This window comes from Peromyscus leucopus, chromosome 2 (genome assembly GCF_004664715.2).
Source record: "Peromyscus leucopus breed LL Stock chromosome 2, UCI_PerLeu_2.1, whole genome shotgun sequence".
Lineage (NCBI taxonomy): Eukaryota > Metazoa > Chordata > Mammalia > Rodentia > Cricetidae > Peromyscus > Peromyscus leucopus.
Window position 1 is genome coordinate 153437197 of NC_051064.1, and position 12863 is coordinate 153450059.

At 48.8% G+C, this 12863-nt stretch overlaps 1 protein-coding gene across 1 annotated transcript in view; it reads right to left on the reverse strand.

Moving 5' to 3' along the window:
• Positions 1–12863, reverse strand: part of Prkcz (protein kinase C zeta) — a 111354-nt gene that overhangs the window by 40946 nt on the left and 57545 nt on the right.

Consider the following 12863-nt stretch of genomic DNA (forward strand, 5'->3'; position numbering starts at 1 on the left):
TGACATGCACTATTTACACTAGAATAGCTCTTTTTTAAAAACACCACTAAAGTTCCGACTAGAACCATACATAGCCTGATGCTATTCATGACCCCCAAATGCCACAGGACCAGCATACAGAGACAAAACATGCAGAAACACAAGGTACAATGGGAAGCTTTGTGCTTTTATAAAATCCGGTAGCAAGAGCGACTTTCAGGAGCCCTAATGAAAGTGCTGAAATATTCCAAAGTGGAGAGTGTAACGGAATGTTTTTAAAACAAGCAAATTACCAGCTTTAGCTGGAAACTGCTGAAATCAGGTCACAGTAACTGCAAAACATGCTTCTCTCTCTTTAAAGGGGAGATTCAGTGAGGAGCTGGAAGCCGCAGTTCCTCTGGGAGCTCAGGAAGAACGAAGGCTCGCCCACCACACCCAAGTGTAGCTCCCTCACAGGCCCTCTCTGCTCATGGCTCTGACGCTCCCACTTGATGGAAGCCAAGCACTGACTGGTGACCCCTACAGGGTTCCAGCCTCAGATGAAACCAGGACAGAAGTAGTGCCAGCCTTTGTACCCCCTCCCCCACTTTGCCCACTGGGGGGATCAGGCCCATGGAAGGTATATACTAGTGGGAGGGGCTAAACCAGCGTCTGCCTGCCCCATGGTTCTGATGAGCCCCTGATGAGTCCCATGCACCTTTGTCTATGGTGACAGGACATGGCCTGCCTCTCCTGGCCCACCCACATTCCTAGGGAAACCTAGCCAAGGAAGCCCAGGTCCTTGGCTCAAACAACCAGCCTTACTGTGCTCCTATACGGCTCCCACACCATCTCATATCTGAAGGGAAGGGGAAAAGTATGAAGTGACCAGGGGACGGAGACGTAAACTCGGAAGGCAACGTGGGGACAAACCAGGACTTGTGGACTGAGTCCTTCTGTATTTCCCATTAAAGTCTTCAAGCTCAACTACAGCACTGAAAAGTGAAGGGCAGTTCCATGCTATTCTGGACTACAGAGCATTGAAAGGAATCTAAGGTACCCTAGAACAGGCCAAGGCAGACGAGAGAGCCCTCAACAGGACAAACTTCCCAGGGGGACAGGAAAGAGAGCCCCAGGATTTGGAGCACAGAAGTGACAAGTGACCAGGGCTGACAGCAGTGCCTTGTCACCCAGAAAGCCTGGACTTCACTGTCGAGCGACGGCTCTATCCACCAAGCACACAGGATGGAGTCCTGACTACTAGAGGGGCTGAGACGAGGCCGAGAAGGTGAAGAGAGGGCGAGGCGGCGCCCCAGTTAGTGCCTTCCCAAGAAGAGAGCAGCGCTAGCTCTCTAAAATATAAGGACACTCAAAAATGTGCTGTCTGAGAGCTGGAACCAGATAACCACGTGCTGGCTCCTGACCCTGGTCCCCCAGACTTACACCACGGGAAGGCAAGCTCCTACAGTGTACATCTCATTACGGCAGTCAGAATGAACCGAGACCCTTGCCTTCTGCCATACAGACATTCGGTCTTTTAGAGAATAAGAGGATGAGCACGAACAGCAGAATAATAGAGATCTTACAGAAGAGGATGTAGGGAACGCTGAACCTGTGGGGAGACTCTGAAGATTCTAAGAGCAGCAGGTGAGCACAAGAGAAAACTTACAAGTGTAGGTCCAAGTGGACCAGCCACACGCCCTCAGGACCAGGCCTAAGTGGTAGATGCTGAAGGATGTCTACAACCACAAAAGAATGTACACTGGGGACAGGGACAGCTTAGTGGATAAAGCATTTGCTGCAGAAGTATGAGTCCTAGAGTTTCGATCCCTGGAGCCCACCACAGAAACACTGGGCAGACATGGCGGACATCTGGAATCCCAGCATGTGAGAGGCAGAGATAGGGTCCCTGGGGCAAGCTGACTAGCTAGACTAGCTGGAAGTAGCAATTCATATATGATATATCATGTGTTTATATATATTATATATATATAATTATACACATATTTATTATAAATTAGAGTGAGCTAGACGACACAGGGCCTATGTACACACGCACACATGTGAAGGTGTGTGCACTCCCACACACACATTTGCCTCCACACATGCAAATGTACACATACACCACACATACACAGGAGAAATAAAGAGAGAAGTCCCACACAAAAGGTTCTCTCAACGTTTGAGGGATCAGCTAAATTAATATCACACAATCTGCCATGGTTTCAAGGAAGAAGGGCACCAGGGCCATCACTCATGCTCTGGGGAAGGCTTAGGTGGGCACAAAAACAGGTCTGTGAAGAGGAACGTCTGCTCTTGTGGTGCAAAAATTCCATCACTGCTTGATCACAGCCTGTGGAGAGCACCCACAGTGGCTCCCGAGCTTGTGAGAATGCTTCAAGCCACATGTGGGATGAGACATACCCATAATCCCAGCACTAGGCTGAGGCAAAAGAATGGGAAGTCAAGGCTAGCCTCGGCTACAAAAGGAGACTGACTCTCTCTCAAAAGCAAAACAAAACAAAAACAAAACAACAACAAACAAAAAACCTCAACCAAACAAAAACAATGATTTTTTGTTGTTGTTGTTGTTTTGTTTTGTTTAAAATAGGGTTTCTCTTTGTAGCCCTGGCTGTCCTGGAACTTGTTCTGTAGACCAAGCTGGCCTCAAACTCAGAGATCCACCTGCCTCTGCCTCTTGAGTGCTTGGATTAAAAGTGTGTGCCACCACCTCCCAGTAACAATTATTTTTTTAAATGCTTTAAAATTTATCTATTTAGGGTGGTGGCGGTGGCAGCGGCGTATGCCTTTAATCCCAGCACTTGGGAGGCATAGCCAGGCGGATCTCTGTGAGTTCGAGGCTAGCATGGTCTACAGAGCGAGATCCAGGACAGGCACCAAAACTACACAGAGAAACCCTGTCTCAAAAAACAAAAACAAAAGAAGAAAAATTTATTTATTTATTGCTGGGAGTGGTGGTGCACGCCATTGATTCCAGCATTCAGGAGGCAGAGACAGTTGGATCTCTGTGAATTCAAGGCCAGCCTAGTATATAGAGCAAGTTCTAGGACAGCCAAGGCTACACAGAGAAACTCTGTCTCAAAAATCCAAGAAAAAACACAACCCCGATGTATTTATTTAGTATGTGTATATAAGTATGTGCACGCCATGGCACACATGCAAGCCAGAGGACAACTTGAAGGAGCTGGTAATCGTCTTTACCATGTGGATTTTGGGGATCCAACTCTGGTCATCAGACTGGGCAGCAAGTGCCTTTACCTGCTGAGTCATCTTGCTGGCTTCCGATTTCATTTTTCCCCTCTTCAATGTGTATGTTTATGTGCTTGAGTGGACATATGTGTACCCCGTGCATGTAGGAGGCCACAGAAGCCAGAAGAAAGTATTGGGTCCCCTGGAACTGGAGTTACAGATGGTTATTAGCTGCCATGTGGGTGCTGGGAACTGAACCTGGTTCTCTGCAAGAGCAGTAAGAACTCTTAACTGCCGAGTCAACTCTCTAGCCATCCATCTCACTTTTTAACTTTAAGGATCTCCTAAGGTTTGGGTTCATCCCCCAAAGCTCAAGTGCTGGAATCTCAATCACCAAAGTCACGGGCTGCCAGCACTTTGGCAGACGAGGTTAGCTGTAAGTGGGGCACTCTATACTAGGGCATTAGCGGCTTTACAAAGGGGGAAGACACAAGCTAGCAAGCTGTTCTGTCTCCCACGTGGCTCTACAGGATGACACAGCACCAGGCCCTCACCAGAGGATGACACAGCTTTCTGTCGACACCTTCTAAAACGTTTGAAATTAACCCTGTTTCCTGCAAACTACCACATATCAGACACTCTGAGCAGCAATGCAAAATGGATCAAAACTTGCTGTGAATGGTAACTGTCAAGGCAGGATTTGAAGCACACCCTGCACCTATAGGCCAGGACAGCGTGCTTCAGGTTGCTCAGGATTCTGTCCGGGTGGGTAGGTCTAGGGGAGCCACAAGACATAATGTTGGCTCCTCCACTTCAGAAAGAAAAGCTGAAATCGTGAGAAGAAAGAAGATATGGAAACCACTGAGAGGCCATGACCTCCTATTAGGGGTTGCCTAAAAGGCCCAAGATGTCCATGCCGTTTTCTGATGTAGATGTGCACACAGTTTGTCCTGCATTAGCAAGAGTGAAGCCCTGTTATAGCCTTTATTTGGAGGCTGAGTGTGCTTTAAAGAGTTGCATATGAATGTCAACTTGACAAGAGGTAGACCTCTAGAGTTCACGTGTCAACTCTGTCAGATTTAACATTGTTCTGATGTTTCTATGAGTGTGTATAGGGATGAGGCTAACCATTAAATCTGACTTTGAATATGGCCCTTCTTAATGGGTGGGTCTCATCTAGTCAATCAAAGCAATGAAAAGACTGAAGACCATCCTCAGGTGGATGTGGGCTTTGTGCTTGACTTGACACTTACCTTGACGACTTTGACTTCCTAGCCTCCATATTCCTGTGGGTCAATTCCTTTCACTATATACATCCTGTTGGGTCTCTAGAGCACCCTGACTTACACAGGACCCTCTTGGGGAGCTACATACTTTGGAGGTCCACAGTTGTGGCAGTGGATACCTCAAGTAAATCAGGGGAGCCCCAGGGTGCAGATCATGCCTGTGTCACTGCTGGGAGAATAATGACCAGGAGAATGAGAAGGAGTTACAGCAAAAGTCAGTTATCCTTCATGTAAAAAATAAATACCTCAAATACTTTTACCGCACTTTAAATTAAAACAAAAAATTATTTTATGTGGGTGTGTGTTTTGCTTGAATATATATGCATGTTTGATACCCATGGAGGTCAGAAAAGGGAGTTACAATGTTTGTGATCCAACATGAGGGTGCTGGGAATTGAACTGAGTCCTTTGTAAGGGCAGTAAGTGCCCTTAACTGCTGAGCCATCTAGACCCTGGTGTACTTTAAGAAAGGCAATGGGACAATTCTTGTGCTGTGGTGATTTGGATAAGAATGGCCCCTATAGGCTCATATATTTGAATGCTTAGTCATCAGGGAGTGGCACTATCTGAAAGGATTCGGAGGTGTGGTCTTGATGGAGTAGGTGTGGCCTTATGGAGGAAGTGTGTCACTGGGGGTGGACTTCGGGGTTTCAAAGCCCAAGCCGGTCCCAGTGTCTCTTCCTGCTGCCAGTGGATCCAGATGTAGAACTCTCTGCTACTTCTCCAGCACCATGCCTGCCTGTGCACTGCCACGCTTCCCCCCATGGTGACAACAGACTAAACCTCTGAACTGTAAGCCAGTCCCAATTAAATGTTTTTTTGTTTTGTTTTGTTTTTATGAGTTGTGGTCTGGTGTCTCTTTGCAGCAACAGAACACTGACCAAGAACATGTGCTGTGCCCTCATCCATGCAAACTAAGACTGGTGTCAGCCTCTAGCCTTTCCAGCCTGGTGCCAGTCAGGCCTCCTCAACTTCCTTCAGCGAGCTACTTTTTCGGTTTTTGAAACCTACAGAGAGCACAGACTTCGTGAGACTTTTTGCCTGGGCTCCACCATGCTCACCCCCTTCTTGATTGTTACCTTTGTCACAATCAGTGAAGCAAAAAGGATGCTTTGTACAGCAAAGTCCACACTATTCAGATTTCCTTAATTTCTCCAATTGTCCTCTTCCCTCTCAGAACCCCATCTAGGATTCTCACATAGTATATATGGTCCCCCATCTCCCTGGGGCTGTTTTTCAGAGTTTTTGCTCTTAACAGCCTTGCTGGTGTTGAGGATTCTGGCCAGGGACCCATGGAGCATTCTCCAGTGGTTAACTACCTATGGTTTCTCGGGGGTGGACAGGGTTATGATACCCTAGGCTTCTAAATCAACTGAGCCTTTCTAGAAATCCGAGTCCCACAAGGACTGTAGCTGCTAAAACCCAAACTTTCAAACTGTACAGATTTACTAAAAGGTTCCCTAAGAGCAATGTGGCCTGGGACAAAGCCACAGAGTCCCCTATGGTTTTCTAGGCCTGTGGGCTGGGACCCTGGAGACCTTGGGGGAATCCAGCTGCTTCTGCCACATGCAAGCCAGTTTCACTTTCAGAACTTGGTTTTTCCTGGAAAATGAAAGCTCTACCCCTGACCTAAGTGATGGTCACCAACATGCACACAGAAGGATATGAGTGAGTCAAGCTTGCTGAAGAGGAAGGGGTGCTAGGGACCTACCTTCTGGGGAAGGGAAACATCTGTGGAAATTGGACCCTAGGGTAAGCTCAGGCTGTAAGGAAGGGCTGGAGGAAGGGGCAGAGCCTGCTGGGGCCGTGTGACGCTCCCTGCACAGTGTAGGAGCCGTCTGTGGTGGTCTGGCACCTCTGTCAGGGACACCTGACTTCTGCAGGTGTCAAAGCTGAGCTTTGGCTTGGTAAGAAGCCCACACTCTGGGTGAGGTTGCCACTGGGGACTCAACTGCCACCTCCCTGGGTGCTGGCACACAGTGAACAGCAAGTCCTGGAGAGCGTGTGGGCTGCCTGACAACCTCGGGGAGCTCTCTGCTTGTCTTTGAAATTCTATAATTAGGCTGGTCACAGGAATCTTAACAAGCTCTGTTTCCATGGTAATCTAGCATCTTGAGCACTGACAAGGTGAAAAAAGAAACCCACTTTTTAAAAAGCTGAACTCCGATCAACTGACTGTGGACAAACCCGCCTCTTCCAGGCTTGGGGATGACAGGTGGGCTGAACTGCGGCAGCAGATCAGAGTAAAGCTGGAGGGTTCCTTGCTTGTGGGATGTGGAATGTACAGTGTAATGAGCACAGGTCACAGCAGTACCAAAGGGCGACCCTGTGTTGCCAGGGAGAGATCCTGGTGCCTTTGGTGGCAACCCTAGGCCAGTGGTCAGCAAAGATAAGAAGCCAGCTAGAATCCTGAGGACCAAAGAGGGTCCACAGAGCTTGAGAACAGATGTCGTCATGGAGGGCAGGGGCGGAACAGACACTGCTGCCTCTAGCTCAGGGTCACAGTGATTTTGCCGGGATTCTGTTCGTCTTTCTCTATCGTACACATATGCAAATCAACTCATCCTAGGACTTCAGATGCCCAGCTAAAGAATGGTTGTGCCGTGGGAAAGAGGCGATGAAGGAGCCACACAAGCTCTTTCATTAAGACTGCAGGTATCCGGGCCTACAGCACTTCAGGATCTGGTGCTCCTAGAAGGCTATGAGAACAAGGATCTTCGTTCCTTCCACACTGCCAGGCGGGCACCATCCCAGGAGCTGGGGGTAGCAGCAGTGATGGGTAGAACGGTCTGTCAAAGGTGGGAAAGCTGGGTGGGCAGCACATCTGAGTGTGCATTCGCCTCCTCCCGCTAGGGACTTTCCCATCCCAGGCTTTCAACTCAAACTTCCTGTTTCTAACCACTGAGCTATTTCCTAGCAGAAAATATGACTTATACGTGCCATGCTTTGAAAGGTAAATGAAAAATAACATTGAAATCACAAAAACAGGCCAGGATAGAGGTATGGGAACTGCTGCCGTGGGAAGTTATGGCTGCGTGGGAGACGGGCCTGTTTGTGAACAGCAGTCACAACCATGGCTCCCACGCAGGCTTTCTACCCTTTCAGCTACTCCATCGTTCTGTGTCTGGGGTGTGTCCCTCTGCAACCACAATACACCGGAGGATGGAGAAAAACACGGAGCAAAGAAACAGCCAAACAGCTGACCCACACAGGGAGCTGCCCTCGTCCCTCCTCTATACAGAGCCGGTGCATCAGCGATGGGTGAAAAGCACACCCGCTGCTGCCCGGCAGAAGATGGGGACAGACACACATGAACATGGGGTCTTGGTGGAAAGGACGGCATGAGACAGGAAGTCTCCCCAGCGAGATGCATGAGCCTCAGTGGAGACTAGCCCAGGCTACACACACTGGAAAGGGACCCAGATGGTGGTGTGGGGAGGAAGATACGTTGTGATACCAGGCATGGTGGCTCACACCTGTGACCCCAGCTCTTAGTTGGCTAAGACAAGAGAATTACCATGAGTTTAAGGTCAGCCTGGCCTGCATAGCAAGACCCATCCAAAACAAAACAAAACAAAGAAGCAAATAAAAACAGAGAGAGAGAGGTTAACAGAAACAGGGGGGTGAATATGCATGGTCTACACTATGCACACGTAGGAAAATGTTATAATAAAGCCCATTCCTATGTATAACTGGTATGTGCTAATGAAAACACTTAAAAAGTTAAAAAATAAACTGAACCAGGGCTGGTGGGTTCCTATTAAGAGTCAGCCCTCTAGCCTCAATTTCCTTTTTTGGGCAGAACACAGGGACAAGGCCCCTTCCTGGGAGTGTACAGCTACTACAGATTCCATGGTTACAGGTCCTGGTGGTCCCACCCACCCCAGCCTTGAGATTGCACATTTATCATCTACACTAGTTAAGAGAAGAGTGTTCTAGTGACCTCAGTGGCCAGCACAGGTCCAAAGATAAGGACTGATGGTTAGGCTGGCTGATTAGGCATGGTGGGTCACCCTGGATGCTCACACACTGCGTGGGACTGCAAAGAGACAGAGTGAGTTTGGGCTACCTTGTGGACACTGCTCATTGCCTACAGGCACAACAACCTGTCTGTGACATCTGCACCCATCCACCATGACACCAAAACTGCATCGGTACCCTCGCTGCAGGGCTACACTACCATGTCACAGATGAAAATCTGTGAGGCAGCCTGTCTCACAGGGAAAAGGACATGAGACTTGGAGCTTGTTTCTTAGGTGCCTGGTGCAGGCACATAAGGACCCCGTGACCTCCGACAGTAACCAGGCAGTGAGGTCCCTAAGCCTCTGGAGTTCAACCTGCAGGAAGATACCAGATGCCCTTCCCAGCAGCCAGACATTGCAGACAAGCTCTGTGAGGCCATCATCACAAAGACTAGGGGACCACCACAAGCTACGCTGCCGTCTGGGGGGGCGGTGAGATGAATCCCAGAACAGCTGCTCTGTGGCACCAAAGGAAGGAAAGGAGAAGGTTTACGCTGGTGTGAGACAGTGGGCGGCTCCTTCCAGAGGGAAAATTGTCCACGCGGATAGTGGTGCTGTGCCTGGATCTTGGGGGCCCCCTGCTGGAAGGTCATGTCTTGACAGGGTTTCTGAAGGTGCCTGGCCAAACCTGCCTGTGTCCCAAGGAACAGGATTAGAAAGCAGGCAGCCGGAGGAGAACTAAGGGACAGAGTCTCAGAAGGGTTGTAGGTGAGGGAATTGAGCTTTGGGGAGGCTGTGTGGGGAGCTGAAGTGACTGGTCAGCTTCCTATGTAACAGTGGCCCACACAGGTCCAGAAGACGCAGGAGCTTGATGCTACCTCTTGACCTTCTGTAACCAAGCAGGGGTGTGAGAGGAGGAGCTGCCTCAAGCTCTGTGTAGAAGTATCCTCTTGTCATCAGTAATCATTAAGAAAACTGACCCTGAGAGGTCTAGAGAAAGTTCAGCACATTACCACCATCACGCTTTATGGCACAGTTGATGCAAAAACACTAATGTACTGTGATGCAAACTGGAACGACCAGCTGGGAGGCTGACCAGTGTTTTCACAGGTAGTTCAGTTACCATCAATTCATGCTGAATACAGCTCCTGTACCAAGAGGGAACAGACACACACAACAGGCACATCACTGCCCATCTCCCCCATGGCCAACGGACTGGATTCAACCCTTAGATCTGAGGGCCAAGAGCTCGGGAGCCAGAATCTGGAAAACAGTGAAGCCTGCCCGCAGTGGGCAACACACAGGGCACAGAGGGGAGAAACAAGCTGCTGCTGTGCTGAGTCCTGCTTTGAGCGACTGTTGAGAACCACGGTGGGGAAACCACGTAGCTTCTACCGGTCTAACCCTCCAACCAAGGGTGAGTGGGGAAAGCTGGAAACCAAAGCCACACTGGAGGAAAGGGGCCTTGGCAGGCATGCGGGCCCTTAAACAAAGGTTGCTTTCTGACTCTCTGGGGCGGACATGGAAAGCATTGGCTGGGGCTCAGTTCTCAGACGTCTGACTGGAGACAAAAACTGGAGTTCGGCTACTGAGACAAGCAGGACAGACCTAGAGCCCTGCCTGTCTTAGCCCGGTGAGCGCCACAGCGAAGGCCATGGGCCGGCACTTCCTTCCACAGCAGTACTCCTCAGATAGTTCTAGAGGCTTAAGGCTGGACTGAGTTTAGGGGAGGCCTCTCACAGATAGTTCTAGAGGCTTAAGGTTGGACTGAGTTCAGGGGAGGCCTCTCACTGACTAGCAGACAACTGCCTTCTCATGTCCTTCCTAGTAGGGAGTGAGGTGAGAGCAAAGTCTCTCCAGGTCTCTTTTTGTAGGGACACCAACCTCCTCTCGGACCCACCAGCATGACCTGCATCACCTTCAAAGGCCTCATCTCTAAGCACCACCACAAAGAAGCAGTTTCAAAATATGAATGAGGGAGTCCACACACCTTCAGTCCTTAACATTCCACCTCCAAGACTCCCAAAACTCACGTCTTCAAAGGCAAAACATGTTCATGCACCCTGCCAGCCCCCGTGTTAAGTCTGAGGTTGCTTTCCCCCACCTCTTCCCACTGCTGCTGAAATGGAAGGACACAGAAACCAGAGGAGAGAGAGGGGGTACCCACAAGGGAAGAGCAGTGCTGCTGCAGGGCCTTGCCATTCCCACGAGATGGAAAGCATGCCGGGCGGTGGTGGCGCACGCCTTTAATCCCAGCACTCGGGAGGCAGAGCCAGGTGGATCTCTGTGAGTTCGAGGCTAGCCTGGGCTACCAAGTGGGTTCCAGGAAAGGCACAAAGCTACACAGAGAAACCCTGTCTCGGGAAAAAAAAAAAAAAAGATGGAAAGCATGACATAGTTCCCTCCACTGTGACAGGGTCTTGTCCCAGTAAACCCACCAGAAATTGAAATTAATGTGTTCAGCATGCCTGACCCAGTGAACTCAGGTAGAGATCTAAATCTGGGAGAGGGAAGTGCTACCTACTTGGAGCCCAAACTGAGCAGGAAACATGGTTCACTCCTACAGGAAGGGAAATGCATGTTACACAAAGTTCAGAAAACTAGTTGTCAGCAAATAGGTGGTTTTAAAAAAATTACTAACAAGATGCCGGGCGGTGGTGGCGCACGCCTTTAATCCCAGCACTCAGGAGGCAGAGGCAGGTAGATCTCTGTGAGTTCGAGGCCAGCCTGGTCTACAGAAAGAGTTCCAGGAAAGGCGCAAAGCTACACAGAGAAACCGTGTCTCGAAAAACAAAAAACAAAAAAACAAACAAACAAACAAAAAAATTACTAACAAGATATTTCAGGCAGAAGGAAAATTTTCACAGGCAGACAGGATGAAAAACTGCATATTGGAAGGGCTATGGAGGCTTACAGCTAAGGTGCATGGGAGGGTTCAGGTAGGCTAAGTGTAAATACTATGGTGTCTTACACATGGGACCTGAGCTCCTGCAGATCCAGATGATGGGGAGCTAGAGAAAATCCCCAAAATAAGCAACATAGGCAGTAAGTTCCCCCTTCTTCACCACATACACACAGCAACCTGAATAGATATTCTTTTATGGGACAAGTGAGGCTTCAGGCAAGTGAGACTTTAAGGACAGGACATGCAACACCCTCTAGCTTACAATGAGCTCAGTTAAGGTTTTCTGACTTACAGTGGAGTGAGGTGGATACAAACTCAGCAGGAAACCCAGTGTGAACCTGGCGTGTCCCCGCTGATGATGTACCAATCCTCTAGTAACACTCCACGTGGCAGCCAGCAACGGTTCCCAGTCGACCTGAGCTCATGAGGTGAACAACTGAAGAAACTGTGGGTCAGGTGTACCCACTGAATTTCAACTTCCAGTAATTTCAATTTCTGGTGGGTTTACTGGGACAAATATATCATGCTGGAGGGACATATGTGACACTTCATGTGGATGAAAGTGTCCATCAAAAGGAGGACACAGAAGCCAAACGTGGCGGAGCATGAATGGAACCCCAGCTCTTAGGAGACTAAAGTAGGAGAATGAGAGCTCCATGCCAGCCTAAACTACAATTAAGTGTTTCTCTTATATGTCGCCTCGGTCATGGTGTTTTGTCACAGCAATGAAAAGTAACTGAGACACAGAACCTGTTGGATTATGCACTGGGAAGGCTGAGGCAGGAGGATCCCCCCAAGTTCCAGACCAGCTTGAGCTACACAGTGAGACCTTGTCTCAAAATGTCACAAAAGCACAAAACAAAACTAACAAAGCAAACTCCCTCAAATGAGGTCGAAGAAAGAGGGCAAAAGAAACTAAAATATTTCCTACAAAAATAATAGCTACACGATGACAGCTATTCTAAACTCGGGGGCACAGATAAAGCGCACTTAGAGAAAAGAATTAACAGGGTAGAAAGGGGGGAAAACTAAAAAAGCGATTTATGCATCATCAATCTGTATAAGTAGAAAACAACAAACAGGCCGGGCATGGTGGTGCACACCTGTAACCCCAGAATGTGGGAGGCTGGGGCAAGAGGATTGTGAACTGGAGGCCAGTTTATTTAAGGGGGACAAAAAAAACAAACAAACAAACAAACAAACAAACAAAAACCAATTTAAACCCAAGGAAGAAAATGATAAAGAACAGAGTAGAAATAGAACACAGAGCTGGGTGGTGATGATGCATGCCTTTAATCCCAGCTCTTGGGAGGCAGAAGCAGGTAGATCTCTGAGTTTGAGGCCAGCCTGGTCTACAGAGCGAGATCCAGGACAGCCAGGGCTACAAAGAGAAACCCTGTCTTGAACTCCCCATCCTCCCCAGAAGAAAAGAAATACATATCAGAAAATCAGAAAAGAAAAACAAAAACTGGCTGTTTGCAAAGAGCCAGATTTGAGAAATATCTCACAAGAGCGACCAGGCGCAAGGCACTGAAAGCAGGA